Genomic DNA, 20,586 nt, shown 5'->3' with positions numbered 1-20,586 from the left:
GACATAGGGTTTTACCTCCATCAAGAGGGCCCAAACCTGGGTTAACATCGTGTCCCCTGCCTCCTGTTACCATCCGCCTAGACGCATAGTTCGGGACCCCCTACCCGAGATCCGCCGGTTTTGACACCGACATTGGGGATGCCCATTGCACCCCAAGGTAAAATTCAAGGACACCAAGAAGCCTAAGCTTGGGTATGCCCCGGAAGGCATCCCCTCTTTCGTCTTCGTCTATCGGTAACTTTACTTGGAGCTATATTTTTATTCACCACATGATATGTGTTTTGCTTGGAGCATCTTGTATGATTTGAGTCTTTGATTTTTAGTTTACCACAATCATCCTTGATGTACACACCTTTTGAGAGAGACTAACACGATTGGGAATTTATTAGAATACTCTATGTGCTTCACTTAGATCTTTTGAGCTATATAGTTTTTGCTCTAGTGCTTCACTTATATCTTTTAGAGCACGGTGGTGGTTATGTTTTATAGAAACTATTGTTCTCTCATGCTTCACTCATATTATTTTGAGAGTCCTTTAGAACAACATGGCAATAATAAAAACCTTCATGAAAGTGCATTGAATACTATGAGAAGTTTGATACTTGATAATTGTTTTGAGATATGGAGATGGTGATATTATAGTCATGCTAGTTGAGTAGTTGTGAATTTGATAAATACTTGTGTTGAAGTTTGTGATTCCCATAGCATGCACGTATGGTGAACCATTATGTGATGAAGTTGGAGCATGATTTATTTATTGATTGTCTTCCTTATGAGTGGCGGTCGGGGACAAGCGATGGTCTTCCTTAGGAGCATGCGTGTAATACTTTGCTTTGATAACTTGTAGATTTTTGCAATAACTATGTGAGTTCTTTATGACTAATGTTGAGTCCATGGATTATATGCACTCTCACCCTTCCACCATTGCTATCCTCTCTAGTATCATGCAACTTTCACCGGTACCATAAACCCACCATATACCTTCCTCAAAACAGCCACCATACCTACCTATTATGGCATTTCCATAGCCATTCCGAGATATATTGCCATGCAACTTTCCACCGTTCCGTTATTATGACTCACTTCATCATTGCCATATTTCTTGCATGATCATGTAGTTGACATCGTATTTGTGGCAAAGCCACCGTTCATAAATTTCATACATGTCACTCATGCATCATTGCACATCCCGGTACACCGCTGGAGGCATTCACATAGATTCATATCTTGTTCTAAGTATCGAGTTGTAATTTTTGAGTTGTAAGTAAATAAAGTGTGATGATCATCATTATTAGGGCATTGTCCCAGTGAGGAAAGGATGATGGAGACTATGATTCCCCCACAAGTCGGAATGAGACTCCGGCCGGAAAAAAAAGAGAGTCCAAAAGAAAAGAAAAAAGGCCCAAAGAAAAAAAATAGAGAAAAAGAGAGAACGGACAATGCTACTATCCTTTTGCAACACTTGTCCTTCAAAGTAGCACCATGTTATTCATATAGAGAGTCTCCTATGATGCCACTTTCACATATTAGTGGGAATTTTTCATTATTGAACTTGGCTTGTATATTCCAATGATGGGCTTCCTCAAAATGCCCTAGGTCTTCGTGAGCAAGCAAGTTGGATGCACACCCACTTAGTTTCTTTTGTTGAGCTTTCATACACTTATAGCTCTAGTGCATCCGTTGCATGGCAATCCCTACTCACTCACATTGATATCTATTAATGGGCATCTCCATAGCCCATTGATACACCTAGTTGATGTGAGACTATCTTCTCCCTTTTGTCTTCTCCGCAACCACCATTCTATTCCACCATAGTGCTATATCCATGACTCACGCTCATATATTGTGTGAAGATTTGAAAAAGTTTGAGAACATCATAAGTATGAAATAATTCCTTGGCTTGTCATCGAGGTTGTGCATGATTTAAATATTTTGTGTGGTGAAGATAGACCATAGCCAGAATATATGATTTTTGTAGGGATAACTTTCTTTGGCCATGTTATTTTGAGAAGACATAATTGCTTAGTTAGTATACTTGAAGTATTATTATTTTTATGTCAATATTAAACTTTTATCTTGAATCTTATGGATCTGAACATTCATTCCACAATAAAGAAAAATTACATTGAGAAATATGTTAGAAAGCATTCCACATCAAAATTTCTTCTTTTATCATTTACCTACTTGAGGACGAGAAGGAATTAAGCTTGGGGATGCTTAATACGTCTCCAACGTATCTATAATTTTTGATTGCTCCATGCTATTATATTATCTATTTTGGATGTTAATGGGCTTTATTCTACACTTTTATATCATTTTTGGGACTAACCTACTAACCGGCGGCCCAACCCAAATTGTTGTTTTTCTATTTTAGGTTTCGAAGAAAAGGAATATCAAATGGAGTCCAAACGGAATGAAACCTTCGGGAACGTGATTTTCTCAACAAACGTGATCCAGGAGACTTGGAGTGGCCATCAAGAAACAAGGGAGGAAGGCACGAGGCAGGGGGGGCGTGCCCACCCTCCTATGGGTGCCCTCCACCCTCGTGGGCCCTCCGTTGCTCCACTGACGTACTTCTTCCTCCTATATATATATATATATCCACGTACCCCCAAACATCCAGGAGCACCACGAAAAACTAATTCCACCGCCGCAACCTTCTGTACTCGAGAGATCCCATCTCGGGGCCTTTTCCGAAGCTCCACCGGAGGGGGCATTGATCACGGAGGGCCTCTACATCAACTCCATGGCCTCTCTGGTGATGTGTGAGTAGTTTACTTCAGACCTACGGGTCCATAGTTATTAGCTAGATGCCTTCTTCTCTCTCTTTGGATCTCAATACAAAGTTCTCCTTGATTTTCTTGGAGATCTATTCGATGTAATCTTCTTTTGCGGTGTGTTTGTCGAGATCCGATGAATTGTGGGTTTATGATCCAGTTTATCTATGAACAATATTTGATTCTCCTATGAATTCTTTTATGTATGATTGTTTTATCTTTGCAAGTCTCTTCGAATTATCAGTTTGGTTTGACCTACTAGATTGATCTTTCTTGCAATGGGATAAGTGCTTAGCTTTGGGTTGAATCTTGCGGTGTTCGATACCAGTGACAGAAAGGGAACCAATATGTATTGTATTGTTGCCATCGAGGATAAAAAGATGGGGTTTATATCATATTGCATGAGTTTATCCCTCTACATCATGTCATCTTACTTAAAGCATTACTCTGTTCTCTTGAACTTAATACTCTAGATGCATGCTGGATAGCGGTCGGTGTGTGGAGTAATAGTAGTAGATGCAGAATCGTTTTGGTCTACTTGTCTCGGATGTGATGCCTATATACATGATCATACCTAGATATTCTCATAACTATGCTCAATTCTATCAATTGCTCGACAGTAATTCGTTTACCCACCGTAATACTTATGCTCTTGAAAGAAGCCACTAGTGAAACCTATGGCCCCCGGGTCTATCTTCCATCATATTAAATCTTCCAATACTTAGTTAGTTCCTTTGCTATTTATTTTACTTTCATCTTTTACTTCTCTTTATCATAAAAATACCAAAAATATTATCTTATCATATCTATCAGATCTCACTCTCATAAGTGACCATGAAGGGATTGACAACCCCTTTATTGCGTTGGTTGCGAGGTTCTTATTTGTTTGTGTAGGTGCGTGGGACTTGAGGGTGATCTCCTACTGGATTGATACATTGGTTCTCAAAAACTGAGGGAAATACTTACGCTACTTTGCTGCATCACCCTTTCCTCTTCAAGGGAAAACCAACGCAGTGCTCAAAAGGTAGCACTGGAGCTGTAGGACCCCATCTTTTTACCTTTACATCTTTTCTGTTTTCTTTTTCTATTTTTTTTTTATTTTCCTTGTGGATAACCCCATCAGGTTGCACCCGTACACTTTGGTGCATTTTGATGTTTGCCATTGCACCCCACATTACAAGAGAGAGAAGAAGGCATCTAGATAATAACTATACTTCTTATAAGTATAGTTCGGCACCCCGAATTTAGCATTATATGCATTGGCTCTGAATCATGTCTTTGGTCAATAGTTGGGTTGCCCGGCTCCTGTGCTTGCTACCCTACGTTTCGCTACATTGGTTAGGGTAGTAAAGGGAGAACTATTGCGATTGTGCCCTGGTCTAAACCGGATGAGCACCTCAGTAGAGAAAGCCGAAAACCGACTGTCATGATGCAGCGAGAGCCGGTCAGCTATTCGGAGGTCTCAAATCGTTGGAGATTTTTTCGCATTATGTGAAGAATCGGTACTTCCCAATCAGACGCTGACAACACTCTGGTTCGTATACCAGGGGCTGCGCCTATGTTTTATTATAAAACGCCTATCGCTAAGTGAGGGCGTTCAAGCCGTATAGTCTGGTTGCCTGGTTCGTTGCGCTAAACAACTCCTTCAAGGACCATATAATTGGATCAAGATTGTTTAGATACCATCCCGAACACCTCCGTACTACCTACGTGAGGGCAGAAGCCGACGACTGGCCAACCCCTCAGATTTCATACAACACGGCCGCACAGGAGGATACAACTAAAACATAATAAAAATTATATTACAAAGCGGATTTGTTTTCATCAAACAAGGCAAAATATGAATGCATTCATTCGAGAATAACATCCTTCCCGCACTGTGTTGCTACAAGTCGATATCCCTCCAAGACATCCGCAAAATATCGCTCCGGTGTGCGGTGCTCCTTGCCCTCCGGCGGCCCCCGGGCCACCTCGACGGCATCCATATTCGCCCACCACATCTTGCAACGAGCGAAGGCCATGCGGGCACCCTTGATGCTGACTGATCGCTTGACGATGTCTAGCCACAGACAAGCCTCCACCACCCGCTTCACGAGGCCAAAATAACTGCTAGGTATAGCTTTGGCTGGCCATAGTCGTATTATTAAATCCTGCATGGCCAGTTCGGCCATCCTGTGCAGCTCGACCAACTGTTTCAGTTGATTGGCAAAGGCCACCAGATGTTCTGGTACAACATACTGCGACCAGAATAGCTTCTCCGGAGAAACCCCTTCCCTGGCTTGGAAGAACTCCGCAACATCGGATGCACTGTGCGGCAAATCCACAAAATCCCCTGGGTAATTCCGAATTCGGGTTAGTAAAAGGTACTTCCTCTCCGCATACTTGCTTTGCACATTAAATGCCTTACCGCTGCGATCTTCTTCGCCTCCTGGATCTCCTGGAGAGCGTCCCGGGCCTCATTCCGTGCGACCTCTGCGCTCTAACGAGCCTTGGTAAGTTCGGCCTCTCGAGCCGACGCCTCGCACTCCAAAGCTTCACACTTCTTCACCATGTCTAGGAGCTCCTGCTGGACCTCGCCGACCCGGGCCTTGAGCTTCTTACAGGCAGCTTGCTGTTGGACAGCCTTCCCCTCGGCTTCGGCCAGGGCCTTTCTCAAGGCCTCGACCTTGGTCATCGCTTATGTAAAAATCATGGCATTTTGGTCATCGCATATCATTTTCTTCTTTTCGAATATATAACAGGTTATTGCTTACCTTGTTTCTCCTGGAGCTGCCTCTTCACTTGACTCAGCTCTCCCTCGGCCTCCGCCAATTTCTACTTCAGTCCGGAGACTTCGGCAGTATGCGAGGCCGCGGCCAGCGACGCATGTATTTAAGAAAAATTTAGTTAGTTTCCTGTCATAGGAGATTGATCCTCTGTCTAGTTTTTTCTTCCAACACCGGACAGTGTCTCAGGGGCTGCTTTCTATAGTGGGATTCTCTCCTTTTGGTGTCACTTACCTCAAAACATGTTAGTAGGTTGTCGCAGGCCTCGGTTAGTCCTCTCTTGGCAGACTGAACCCTTTCAATCACCGTGCCCATAAGGACATGGTGCTCATCCATAATGGAATCGCCTCGCAGTGCTTCCAGCAGATTATCCGATGCCCCTGGTTGGACAGGGGCCACCGGCGGAACAGGCATCCCCCTTCTTTTGAAGGAGGGTGCCTGCTGGATTCCGGAGCCGCCTCGGTCTCCAGAATTGAGTTCGGTTGAGGGCCGAATTGTATACGACCCTCCTCGCCAGTCTCCGGGGGAATTGATTCCCCTTGGTGTCCGACGATGGGGGTTTCGCCTTCGGGCGCCTCCTGAGCCTCTCCCCCTCCGGGAACAGTCCTTTGGGACAGCACCTCCGCATCATCCCTGGTCTCAGGGGAGTGTGCGGCTAGCGGGGAGTCGCTGGCCATCTCCTTGGAATCCAGCAAGCCTCCTGACGAGGATCGCGAAGGGCTGTTGTGGGCCGGACTACAATAACATAACCAATCGTCTCAATACCATGAGGAGGGGAAACTTCATGGGCGGATAAGGTATTAGTACTTACGATGCGGCCCAAGGCTTACCGTGGGGGCGTCTCTCCAGACTGTCATCGACGTCCCATGCAGAGTTATCCGCGAGGGAGCCCTTCCCCCTTTTGGGCGCCTCCGCCTCCAGAGTTGCGGAGGCCACCCTCTTCTTCCTCCCCCATCAAGGGGAGAGTCGCTCTCCTCCTCCTCCTCATCCGCGTCGTCTTCGGCGGCGGGGGAATGGGCCTTGTCTTCGGACGTCGCGTCTGAGGTACCCTTGCGGCGGGGGCCGCTCCGGACCCCCTTGGCCTTTCCTATGGCCTTCTTCTATGGTGCCTTATAAGGCGCTGGCTCCAGCATCTTTGCTAAGTATGGGATGACTAGCTCCTCGGGCAAGGGAGCCGGACACCGGATCTGCTTCGCCTTCTTCAACCAGTACTGAAAAAGCAATGCTAATGAAAGCTTAGATATCATCATTGAAACAAGCAAGTAAGGAATGTGTTGAAAACAACATACCTCGTTGGGGAGGTGATTTATGTCGTGACCCCGGTCCGAGTCAGTGACCGGCGGTATCTCGTTTCCCTTGAAAAGGAACTTCCAGGCATCTTCATGAGTCGTTTCGAAAAGCCTCACCAGGGTAAGGTGTTTCTTTGGGGTGAAATCCCATAGAGGACGGCTTCGGCTCTGGCACGGAAGGATTTTGCGCACCAACATCACTTGGATTATGTCGACAAGCTTGATGTCCCTATCGATCATACTTTGGATACGTGTTTGCAGCGCAATCAGCTCGTCCGACGAACACCAGTTTGGGCTCTTCTCGACCCAGGAGGTGAGCCGCACGGGGGCACCGGAGTTGAATCCGGCAGCCGCGGCCCAGGTGGCATCGCAGGGTTCGATGATGTAGAACCATAGCTTCTGCCATTCCTTGACAGATTCCACGAATGTGCCTTTTGGCCAAGAGACATTGGTGAGCTTGCTCACCATGGCGCCCCAGCACTCTGCGTGTTGTTCGTCCACCACCTTGGGCTTCACGTTGAAGGTTTTGAGCCACATCCCGAAGTGGGGGTGGATGCGGAGGAAGGCCTCGCACATGATGATGAACGTCGAGATATTGAGGAAGGAGTTCGGGGATAGATCGTGGATGTCCCATAGTAGAACATTATCCCGCGGACGAAGGGGTGGAGTGGAAACCCTAGCCCACGGAGGAAATGAGGGATGAACACTACCCTCTCATTGGGCTTCGGTGTGGGGATGATTTGTCCTCGGGCTGGAAGACGGTGGGCGATTTCCTTCGCCAGGTACCCGACCGCCCGAAGCTTGGTGATGTCCTCCTCCTTAACAGAGGAGGTCATCCATTTGCCTTGACCTCCGGATCTGGACATGGTTGAGTGCTTTCTCAAGACAGGGAAATGGGAACTTGGGCGTTGGAGCTCAAGAACGGAGGGGCGGGAAGAAAGCGTGGGAGAAGAAAGGGGAATCTTATCTCCTTATAAGGGCGGTGAATATCGAACCCCCCCCCCCCCATTCGCCTTAAAATTTGCGTGCTCCCAAGGGTTGTGTAAACGACACGGTTGGGTTACCCATGCCCGTGTTGATGAGAATCCCGTAATAAGGGGACACGATCTCTGCTTTGACAAGACGTGCCAATGACAACCGCGTCTCGAAACGTGGGGCGAAAAATGGTTCGAAATTATGACCGGACAGGCGTGATGTCACATTACTAAAGTTGTCAGCCGATTGGACTCGTGTGTTATTATATTCTCTCTGCTGTTGTGTGTGGTGTGTGTTACAGGTCCGGACACGATCAATTCGTCTGGAGACTATTCGGGAGTTCGGAAGGAGGAACTTGCCTTGCAATGCCGAAGACAGCACAACGCGCCGGATACCTTGTCATTGAAGCCAGGTTCAGGGGCTACTAAGGAAGTCCTGGACTAAGGGCTCCTCGGGCGTCCGGCCTATTATCTATGGGCCGAACTGATGGGCTATGAAGATATGAAACCGAAGACTGTACCCGTGTCCAGATAAGACTCTCCTTGGCGTGGAAGGCAAGCTTGGCAAACAACTATGAAGATTCCATCTTATGTAACCCTAGATCCCCCGGTGTCTATATAAACCGGAGGGTGTAGTCCGGAAAGGATATACTCAATACCGTAGTCATACAGGCTAGACTTCTAGGGTCTAGCCATTACGATCTCGTGGTAGATCAACTCTTGTAATACTCATATTCATCAAGATCAATCAAGCAGGAAGTAGGGTATTACCTCCATCGAGAGGGCCCGAACCTGGGTAAACATCGTGTCCCCTGTCTCCTGTTACCATCAACCTTAGATGCACATTTCGGGACACCCTACCCAAGATCCGCCGGTTTTGACACCGACAGTGAGGACGAGTTGAGTCGATGAAGCCAGGGGCTTCTCACAGTACACCACCTCGTCAATCATGCCATGGAGAAAGGCATTTTTGACATCGAGTCGGTGAACCTGCCAGCCACGAGAAGCTGCGATGGTGAGGACGACACGAATGGTGGCGGGCTTGACGACGGGGCTAAATGTCTCGTCGAAGTCAACGCACGGCTATTGAGAAAAGCCACGGACCACCCATCGAGCCTTGTAGCGAGCAAGGCCACCATCTGATGTGAACTTATGCTTGAAGATCCATTTACCTGAAACAACATTAGCACCAACTGAACAAGGAACCAGAGTCCATGTGCGATTATGAATTAATGCATCATATTCATCAACCATCGCACTATGCCAATTAGGATCATGGAGGGCGTCGTGGTATGTTTTAGGAATAGGAGAGATGGAGGTGTGAATAGCTGAAAGATTAAGGCTATCAACCGGTTGGACAATGTCGTGCTTGAGGCGTGTCAGCATATGGTGTGTGTTGGTGGCTGGTTCGGTGCGAGAGACAGTACGTCCACGTTGGGTTTTTGGATGAGCTTCTAGTGCAGCAGCTTGCGCCGGTGAAGCGTACAGGTGCGGGCGAGTCGGCCGAGGTAGGCGAGGCATGCATAGGAGATGCAGGTGCTGGTGAGTGGGGCTGGGGCATGGGCGAGCTAGGACAGGAACTAGCACGTGAGCTAGGGCATGCAGTAGTACGTGAATTAGTAGTACGTGCATGTGGTGCAACAGGAGCATGCGCGAGGGAAGTAGTGAATGGAGGCGGCTCGGTGGCTACTAAATCCAGAGGAAAATCGAGAATCGAGACATGCTAACTGGGCAGGGTTAGTACTAGCAAATGGAAAGGTATGTTCGTCGAAAATGACATGACGAGAAGTGATTATACACCGACTTGAAAGATCAAGACAACGATAGCCACGATGTGAGGAGGGGTATCCAGGAAAAACACATGCAGTGGAGCGAGGGCATAATTTGTGTTTTGCTGTGGCAGATTGATTTGGGTAGCAAAGGCATCCGAAAACACGTAGCTCGGCATAAGAAGCGGGCATGCGATAAAGAAGCTCGTATGGAATAGAAAACCCAATAGGCTAAGAAGGTCGTCGATTTAGAAGATGGGTAGCAGCAGAAAGAGCTTCAGCCCAATAATAGGATGGCATGTGGGCTTGGAAGAGAAGTGTACGAGTAATATCATTGAGGGTGCGAAGAGCATGCTCGGCTTTTCCGTTTTGTGGAGATGTGTAAGGACACATAAGGCGAAGGTGGATGCCATGACCAGTAAACAAAGCAGACAACATGGAGTTGACAAACTCAGTGCCATTTTCGGCTTGCATGGCAACAACAGGAAGGTCAAACTGTGTGCTTGCAAATGCCACAAACTTAATAATCACATTGGTGGCATCTAACTTATGGCGGAGCGGAAATGTCCACATGTAGTGGGAGTAATCATTGACAATAACGAGATAGTATTTTAAACCAGAATTACTCAAAATAGGAGAAGTCCACAAATCACAATGAATTAACTGAAAAGGCACCACACTAAAGGTTTTAGACCTAGAAAACGGCAAACGGACATGCTTGCCAAGTTGACACGCATGGCAGGCCGAAACGGCTGAATTATTACAAGGAATAGCAAATTGTTTTGATAAATGTGACATAGCGTCACGACCTGGATGACCTAATCGACGATGTCATAGATCGATGGAGTCGGACGATGCGAGGAGTCCAAAAGAAGATGACGGGTTGGCGGCGGCGGAGACGGTGTAGAGAGGACTAGGACTACTGCAGCGTGTGATCTCGCGCCTGGTTCGAAGATCCTTGGTGGAAAAACAAAGAGGATCAAACTCCACAGAACAAGAATTATCAGTAGTAAATTTGCAAGTAGAAAGAAGATTTTTAATAATATCAGGAACTACAAGGACATTATTTAGAGCAAAGATACGTGTGGAAGTAGGCAAAGTCGTGTGGCCTGTGGAGACAGAGGGAAAAGTGACCCCGTTGCCGACGGTTATATGAGAAAAAGGAGACAGTTTGGAAGGAAGAGAGATTATACCGGGGTTGAAAACCATATGGGAGGTGGCTCCCGAGTCCATGATCCATTCACCAGCGGATGAAGATGATGCAACAATACTATTTAGGGCAGCCATGGGCGCTGAGCAGTCCCAATAAGATGGAGCGTCGTGGCTGTAGGGTGTAGCTGGCGGCGGTGGATCAGTGTCATACGCCTGCCCATGGAGTGGAGCGAGCAGCGTAGTATAGGCTTGCTGCTGGGGCGACATGTACTGGGGTGGCGCGTATGAAAGCTGTTGGGCAGGCACGTACGGGCGCTGGGGTGCAGCAGGTCGCGGCCCAAGGAGACCTGCTCCACCAGCGGGGCACCAGGAGGCCTGCAGCGGCTGGGCCTGGCCCGTGTAGGGGTTGAAGCATATCCATGGACCAGTTGTAGCCTGGGTGGAAGAGTGTAAGGTACAGGCCACGAATCACTCGATCTAGAATGAATTATGGTATATGATTGTTGTTCCTGACATCCTCCCTCACAGCAAGTTCGAATTTACAAGCAATCTCTCAAATCGCCGAAGCCTCTACCAATGCCTAGTCGAGTCCAAAATGGGGAAGAAGCACTCTCTCTTATACAGATTGCAGTTACACCCCTTAACGGGCCCAGTTTGGGCCTGCAAGCCACTGGGGAAGTTTCTTTGCGCGAGTGGGCCTAGTGGCCTTGTTTGGAGCGCCAGCCCTTGTAACTTCAGTGTCTTCGAGCTCTTGGTGCTTTTCTGAAGAAGATTTCGATGCAGGAGAGCTACTGACATCTCCCCGCCGTTGAAAACCGGCTTGACCCCAAGCCGGAGCTCGAGGGAACTGCTGCTTCAAAGAATATTCATCTTCCCATGTTGCCTCCTGAGGAGAAGACCCACTCCATTGCACAAGCACTTGGGCCACTGTGCTATCTCCCTTGCGGCGCACACAATGCTACAAAATTTCCACAGGAACCTGAAGATGAACAAAATTTGAGGGCAAAGCAGACTGTACCTGGATGGGATTCTTGATGTATTGTTTGAGCTGGGAAAAATATGGAAAACTAGGTGTATTCTGCTTGACTCGGGAAGTTTCAATCGATAGGCAACTTCTCCAATACGTTCCAAGATTTTATATGGGCCATAAAACTTGAATGCAAGTTTATGGTTAGCTCGATGAACCACTGAGGACTGCACATACGGCTGTAATTTCAGAAACACTTCTTCTCCCACTTAAAAAACTCTCTTAGTTCTTTTCTTGTCAGCATAGGCCTTCATGCGCTGATGTGTTCTGAGTAAGTGTTGTCTGACAGACTGATTAACCACTTCCCTTTGTTCTAACCACTGTTGCAAGTCAGGAGGGTCAATGGTGTCAGAAGGAGTGATGCCGAATACCCTAGGAGTTTGTCCATACAATACCTCAAATGGTGATTTTCCGACTGCCGAATGCCAATTGGTATTATACCAAAACTCACAAAGAGGAATCCATTTTTTTCCATTGTTTTGGGTGAGCACTAATGAAGCATCGAAGGAAGCATTCCACTTGTTTGTTGACCCTGTTAGTGTGCCCATCCATCTCAGGATGATAATACATGCTCATGTTTAGTACTGACCTAGTTCTTTTAATTAGATGTTGCCAGAATTCACTGGTAAAGACTATATCCCTGTCAGACACTATATTCCATGTAACTTGTAGATGTTATCCAGGAATAATTCAGCAATATTGGAGGCCGTGTAAGGATATTTGAGAGGAATGAAATGTCCATATTTAGTGAACTTGTCAATAACCACCATCAAACAATCAAAAGTTTCAGAACATGGCAATCCAGATATGAAGTCCATCGTAACAGTTTCCCAAGCCTTTCTTGGAACTGGTAAGGGAGAGAGTAGTCCAGGGTAGTTGATCCTCTCTGGTTTAGCTTTCTGACAGATCAAACATGATTGTACCCTCTGTTTGATATAAGTTTTCATACCAATCCATCTGAAAAGTGAGTGAATTCTCTTGTAAGTAACAGGGAATCCAAAATGTCCCCTAACAGGGATGTCATGTAAAGCCTGGAATATCTTATCATGCAACTCTGGCAGATCACCAATCCAAATGCACCCCTTGTATCTGAGAAGCCCATTAACAAGTTTGTAGTGAGGTTTAGCATCTTGATCTAGAGACAATTGTTGGATAATTTCCGATGAGTGAGTATCAAACTCAGAGCCCTTAATAGTATCTTGCAACCAACTGGGCTGAGCACTTGAAATAACTAGAGATATAGCATGTTCTGGAGGCCTTCTAGATAGAGCATCTGCAGCAGTATTGTCACTCCCTTTTTTATAAATGATCTGATAATCTAAGCCCATGAGCTTAGTATAAGCTTTTTGTTGCCAAGGTGTATGTAACTTCTGTTCCACTAGATGAGATAAACCCTTTTGATCTGTTTTTATAACAAATTTTTGTATCTGTAGATAGGGTCTCCACTGATCCACTGCTAATAAAATAGTCGTATATTCCTTTTCATAAACTGAAATACCTCTGTTCCTTGGGCCCAAAGATTTGCTAATGAGAGCAAGTGGATGTCCCTTCTGCATGAGAACAGCTTCTATTCCATATCCGCAAGCATCGGTCTCAATGACAAAAGGTTGAGAAAAGTCAGGCAGAGCTAAAACTGGTGCAGAAGTCAAAGCTTGCTTTAAAGCAACAAAAGCATTATTAGCCACGGGGTTCCACACAAAAATCCCCCCCTTCCTCAGAAGATCAATCAAGGGTTTACTGATAATCCCATAAGACTTGATGAATTTTCTATAATATCCTGTCAGGCCCAAGAAACCTCTCACCTCCTTAACATTTGCTGGCGTGGTCCAGTTGATAACAGCAATTATCTTACTGGGGTCTGTTGAAACTCCCTTGTCACTGATAACATGGCTGAGGTATGATATTTGTTGCTGGGCAAAATCACATGTGTTGAGCTTAACCTTCAACTGTTTCTCCTTTAGGATTTGCAACACTTGAGTGAGGTGCAAGATGTGTTCCTCAAGTATTTTGCTAAATATGAGTATATCATCAAAGAAACAAACTGCACATTTTCTGAGAAATGGAGATAAATCAAAATTCATTGTCCCCTGAAAAGTACTTGGGCCTCCTATCAGACCAAACCCCACTATAGTAAACTCAAAGTGTCCATTATGACTAGAAAAAGAAGTTTTATACTCTTCTCCAGGGGCCAATCTGATTTGATGATATCCTGCTCTCAAATCTAGATTAGAAAACCAAGCTGCACTAGATAGTTCATCCAGGAGTTCATCGATAATTGGAAGAGGAAATTTGCCTTTAATAGTGAGAGCATTAAGATGTCTGTAGTCAACTACCATTCTCCATGTTCCATCCTTTTTTTTGACCATAATAACAGGAGAAGAGAAAGGACTACTGCTCATTCAAATGACACCAGACTCCAACATTTCTGCAATTTTCTTCTCCAATTCATCCTTTAAATGAGGAGGAATTCTATAAGGTCTCTTTGCCACAGGACTGGCTCCAGGAATTAATGGAATAATATGGTCAAATTGTCTTCTAGGTGGCAGTCCTTTAGGAGGAGCAAAAACATCAGCAAATGTATCTAGGACTTGTTTGACTTCTTCTCGGAGTTTGGCAGCTTCAGCAGTTGGTAATTCCAAACAAATGGATAAAACTGTGAAAGCAAACTCATTGGGAGCTAGGCCTTGTAATGTGATCAGATTACCCTGGTGTTGGAATGCCATCCATTTCTGCTGCCAATCTATCTGCATGGGACTATGATTTGCCAGCCAATCAAGTCCTAGAATTCCATCATAATCACCCAAGTCTAGTAACCTGAATTCAGATTTGAACTTATAATTATCACATGTCCACTCACATGCTTCAATGATTTGGTTATTGATTAAACTAGCTCCTCCAGCAATAGTTACTTTCATGGGCTTGCTTCCTTTTCTTGCTGGTAGTTTATCTGCAAATTTGTCATTTATGAAGGAGTGAGTGCTTCCTGAGTCGACCACAAAGATCATTGGGTAGCCTTGTATTGTCACTGATAGCAGAATGGTCTTGTTAGATTTACTGTCTCTATTTATTGTGGCACACAACATATGGACCTGCCCTTGTTCATCTGATTCCTCCTTAGAACTCTGATGTAAATCTTGCAAATGATCAATCATTTCGTGAACTACATGTAGTTGCACTGAGGCCTTGCACTGGTGGTCCTTAGACCATTTCTCTTCACATATAAAACACAACCCCTTTGCCTTCCTGTAATTTCTCATAGTTGTCCACCTGTCTCCTGCCTGTGATCTTTGAAATTCCATTGGCTTTTTCTCTTTAGTAATTTTCTGTTTTACAGGAGGTAAAGGTAAAGGTAAAGGCATAGCTGAGGTTCTTCTTGCTTGACTGTTAATGGAAGTGTGCCCATCTCCAATTTCTTCTAGCAGCAAGGCCAACTCATAAGCAGTGTCTAAATCCTTTGGTTTTTCTATTGCTACCTGCACTTTTACAGCTGGTTTGAGACCATCCATGAACCTGGTAACATAGTGCAATGGGTCAGGAGCAAATTCATAAGCAGTTAACTGGTCATATAGTTCCAAGAATTTGTCTACATAGTCTTCCACAGTGCTGGTTTGTGCTATATGGAACAGCCTCCTGATAAATTGTTGATGTTGGTTCCTGGCAAATCAAGTTTGCAGTAAATTGCAGAATTCTTTCCAGCTGACGTTGGGCGCCATGCGTTGCACTGATTCCAACCAACGAGCTGTCGCTCCTTTGAAATGAGCCGATGCCAATGAGACCCACATCAGAGGATTAACTGCCCATAGCTGGAATTGGTCTTCACATCTCGTTTGCCACAAACGCGGGTTAGTACCATCAAACCGAGGTAGCTCAACTCGAAAATTGCCTTCTGAAGAAACAATAGCTCTATTGGGATCACGGAGAGAAATTGACCTCACCGGGGTTGATCTGAAGCCACCCAAACTTCTAGCGGGAGGAGGAGCGTACAAGATCTGCGGTCTACCTATGTTCTCCTTATCAGCTCCTTGATCTTCAGCCGGTGATGTCGCTCTAGCTGTGAACAACCTCCTGGGCATGGCTACGCCGCTCGGGCGCAGATCTTGACTGCTCTCCTTGATCTTCCCCACTTCCGCCTTCACTTGGCTGATCTCGCCCGTAAGATCTTCCCTGATTGCGTCGACTTGCCTCGTGATGACGCCTTCCAAGTTGGACGACGTTTCGTCGAGCATCTTGCGGACAGCTTGCACCAAGTCGTTCCTCTGGTCCTTGAGGCGCTTGTCGATGGTGCCGGCCATGTCCCCCTTGAGCAGATCGTAGATCGAACGAGCTTCGTCCGACAGATCCTCCATGATCTTGTCTCGCCGTCGCGCCTTGAATCGGGTTGGATAGTGGTGGTGGGGAATCTCCAGGGCGAACGGCTCTGATGCCAATTGTAAGGTACATGCCATGAATCACTCGATCTAGAATGAATTATGTTATATGATTATTGTTCCTCCCATCCTCCCTCACAGTGAGTTCGAATTCACAAGCAATCTCTCAGATCGGCTGAAGCCTCTACCAATGCCTAGCCGAGTCCAAAATGGGGAAGAAGCACTCTCTCTTATACAGATTTCAGTTACACCCCTTAACGGGCCCAGTTTGGGCCTGCAAGCCACTGGGGAAGTTTCTTTGCACGAGTGGGCCTAGTGTCCTAGTTTGGAGCGCTAGCCCTTGTAACTTCAGTGTCTTCGAGCTCCTGGTGCTTTTCTGAAGAAGGTTTCAGTGCAGGAGAGCTGCTGACAAAGAGCGATCGTAGCCGCCGTTGTTGCTGTTACGCTCGCCACCGTTGCCACGATAGTGACCGGCACCGCCGTTCTTCTTCTTTTTCTGGAAGCGGCCGCCGGAGTTGCGGTCACCTGAGAAGCGGTCTCCGTTGTAGGCACCACCAGAAGAGGCACCGGTGCCATGGCCATACATGGCAGTCTGCGGCAGTGGCGTATGCATGGTGTGGGAGAGCTGCGTCTATCTTAGAAGGAGAGACCTTGTCTGCGGGAACGTAGGGAACTGGGCCTGCATGGTTACCATAGTAGTGATGTCGGTGAAGTGAGAATTGAGGCCACGTAGGCACGTCAGGACCAATGTCTGATCCGACACCGACTGGCTGACGTCGCGGAGTGCGTCAGAGAGGGATTTGAGCCGGTGACAATAGGCGGTGATGGTGAGGTCGCCTTGGACGATGGCACGGAAGTACGCCTCGAGGTAAACAGTGCACGTCATCTGGTTGTCGAGGAAGAGGTTCTGGATGAGTGTGTACGCCTCGTGCGCTGTCTAGTCTTCCGCCATGATGATATCCAGCATGTCCTCGCTAATGGAGTCATACAACCACGAGCGGACGACGAAGTCTTCGTGGTTCCACTCTGACGTGCGATCAGCTGCCGAAGTAGCGGCAGCGACATGGCCGATGAGGTCGTACTTGCCCAGGAGAATGGTGATGAGCATGCGCCACTTAGAGAAGTTCGACGCCTTGAGGTCGAGGACGACGGGGACATGGGTCTTACACTGACAACATGCACTGTGTTGGAGGCCGGAGACGCAGGAGTTGTGGCAAAGGGCTGAGATGGCGAGGTCATGGCGCCAAGAGCAGGGGAGGTTTGACCGGAGGAAGTCATGGCGTCTAGTTGCAAGCTGAAGGATCGAACTTTACAGATGCGATTGTCTGATACCATGAAAACAAGAGACAAAGAGAATTGAGGAAAACGTCACGCTTGGGCGATCAACTCATATTCTATATACCTAAAAGATTCATCCCCACTAACCTAATTATCTTAACATGCAGCATACCCACATCAGCACATACTGCTACGTCGGCATTTGCCATCCTGCATGCATTCTGTTACCAAAATATGCGCATGCATGCCACACCCTTCCGCTGTTGACCCCACAGGTTAATCATCGCTAATCGTCTTCCTGGTAAGCTTGGTCGTTCGTGGCCCATGCATGTAGGTGGTATCCCATGACTGGTGCATGCACGTATTTAGTTTTATCCGCCACGACCGACGCGATTTCGCGGTCACAATGCAGCCTCCAGTGCACATGAAACAGCAATAATAAACACCTCTTTGTCTACTACCCAGCAAATATGGAAGAAAGTGTTAGATTTAAAGGAATGACCCTGTCCCATCCTCTCCCCACCAATGGCACCAGCGCGTGTCCTTGCCTTCACAAATCTCCCTGGCTTCTCCTCTGACCCTCTTCATCCCCTTCTTCGTCTCTTGCAATTATAAAGGACACCGATAAGTGTCACACGTGTGAGTGTTAGGGGGTCTGCCCACACATTTTGTGTGGTGTATAAGAGGAACAGCCCACACACCTACCTGTGGGAAAAACAAGTAATGCCCACACACGTTTTTCCCTCGCAATCCCTCTCACACGTGTGCGTGTGGGCGAAATAGATAACACCCACACGCCTCGTACGTCAAGCCTCGTACCTCGTGGTCCCGCACGCCCCGTGATAGTCACCGCGCGTCCTGCAGTTGCCATGGTCCAGACCCTCGTGTATGTTCATTCAACTGTAGTTGCCATGTCGCTGAACTTCGGTTGCCATGTCGGACAACTACAGTCGCCATGGTTACTCAACTGCAGTTGCCATGTATGGTCTGCTCTACTGTAGTTGCCATGATTTCAAAACTTAAGGAGTTGCCACCCACTAACACTGGGCAGTTGCCATGTAGCACTACAAAAAGGCAAGGCAAAAAAACATGTTCGGGTAATAGAGAGAGTTGCCATGTGCTCACAAGCACGCTAGAGCAGTTGCCATGTAAAGAGAAAGTGTTGCCATCTGCTTACGTGCACGCTACGGCAGTTGCCATGTACCATGCAAAAACACATGGCAACTCAGGTAAAAGAGAGTTGACATCTGCTTACAAGCAAAGCTTGGGCAGTTACCATGTACCCTGCAGAAACACATGGCAACTGCCAGCTTTGGGTGTGGGTGAGGAGACGGGCGTGTGGGCGAAGTGATAAACGCCCCCACACCAGCCCCCTCTGCGTGCGCGAAAACTGGTGTGTGGGCGAATTGCTAAACGCCCACACATCAGCCCCCATGTGGTGAAAAAGGATGTGTGGGCGACCAGATGAATGCCAACACACCAGCTTAGTCCTACGTGGCACACAAAAACTGCTAGAACGCGCCAAGATACGTGCAGAATTGGTTAGACGAGGATCCATGCGTGTGGGCGAGTTGCCAGGCACCCACACGTGTGGGCGTTAGTGTTTTCGATTATAAATGCCTCCTCCAGATCTACGAGACGGGGAGTCTACAAGTCACTAAAAGAAGCTCCGCCCATGACCCGTCGCTGCCAAGTTCGGCCACAAGGAGCTCATGCATCGACAACAATGACCACGAAGACCAGGTGTCGGTGTCAAAACCGACGGATCTCGGGTAGGGGGTCCCGAACTGTGCGTCTAAGGCGGATGGTAACAGGAGGCAGGGGACACGATGTTTTACCCAGGTTCGGACCCTCTTGATGGAGGTAAAACCCTACGTCCTGCTTGATTTATTCTTGATAATATGAGTATTACAAGAGTTGATCTACCACGAGATCGAAGAGGCTAAACCCTAGAAACTAGCCTATGGTATGATTGTATGTTGTGCTACGGACTAAAACCCTCCGATTTATATAGACACCGGAGAGGGCTAGGGTTACACAAGGTCGGTTACAAAGTAGGAGATACACATATCCGTATTGCCTAGCTTGCCTTCCACGCCAAGTAGAGTCCCATCCGGACACGAGACGAAGTCTTCAATCTTGTGTTTTCATAGTCCAACAGTCCGGCTAAAGGATATAGTCCGGCTGTCCGGAGACCCCCTAATCCAGGACTCCCTCACCAGGCTATGGTATGTCGCAAAAAAAGAAGAAGAAGACCAGGCTATGGTTATCTCATCATTGGTCACCAAATTGAAGTACTTTCCATTTTCTTTGTCATGTGCATGTACGCAGGTATCAACATAATGCTTTTTCAGTCCTTTAGCAGCAATCTTACGGCCACTGATCCATGTTGGATAGTACGATGAATCTCATGATACAGACATATTAATAAACTGTGTTTTTCTAGATCTTTACTAGGACCTGGAGAATATCGCACAGATGCACTTCTGCGGTGTGATGTAGCTGCGCCACTCCTCTTATGTCATGGTGCCCGACATCGACTTACCCTGTTGGGTCAGAACCGTTTTATGCTTCATAGACTCAATGGAATTCATTAACTGTACCAACTATTGACGGCAACAACGAAGCATCTTTTGGATTCTGCGTTGTAGTTAGTTTTTGCCCATACAATTTATTCTTCATTCCAGGTCTGGTGGAAATGACAGGAACACTTCAGTCTTATATAACAGGTCTTTCTTTTTCACATGTTACATATACCTCCTCCGAAGTCCGGCATCACAACTCAGTGATGTATTCTTTTAGGGGATAAGTATTTCACTTTTAGGGGATGGTGTGTCATTCGTCAGCAATGCTATAGTTACAAGCAAATTACTATGGACAGAAGCTCACGGAATTAGGTGCAATCAATTAGTTGGGGCAAGGAGGGGCCCTCACCAGAAATTCAGGGGGAAGGTATGAATTAGGAAAGAACACGTCCGCCTGTAGGATTCTCTCTATAATAAACATCCGTAAGTGTATCATTTTCGGTCATTCGTACCTCCTCTGATAAGCTTATTTTTTATATTAAATCAATAATCAACAAATGTTTGGGTTCACTAGATGTTAGAAGGAAGAATCAATAATCAAAATAGGTTATGCTTAGATGCAGTATTTGTTTGTGATTGCATGTTAATTGCAGATATCGAAGT

This window comes from Triticum aestivum, chromosome 3A (genome assembly GCF_018294505.1).
Source record: "Triticum aestivum cultivar Chinese Spring chromosome 3A, IWGSC CS RefSeq v2.1, whole genome shotgun sequence".
Taxonomy (NCBI): domain Eukaryota; kingdom Viridiplantae; phylum Streptophyta; class Magnoliopsida; order Poales; family Poaceae; genus Triticum; species Triticum aestivum.
This window is presented reverse-complemented; position numbering follows the sequence as displayed.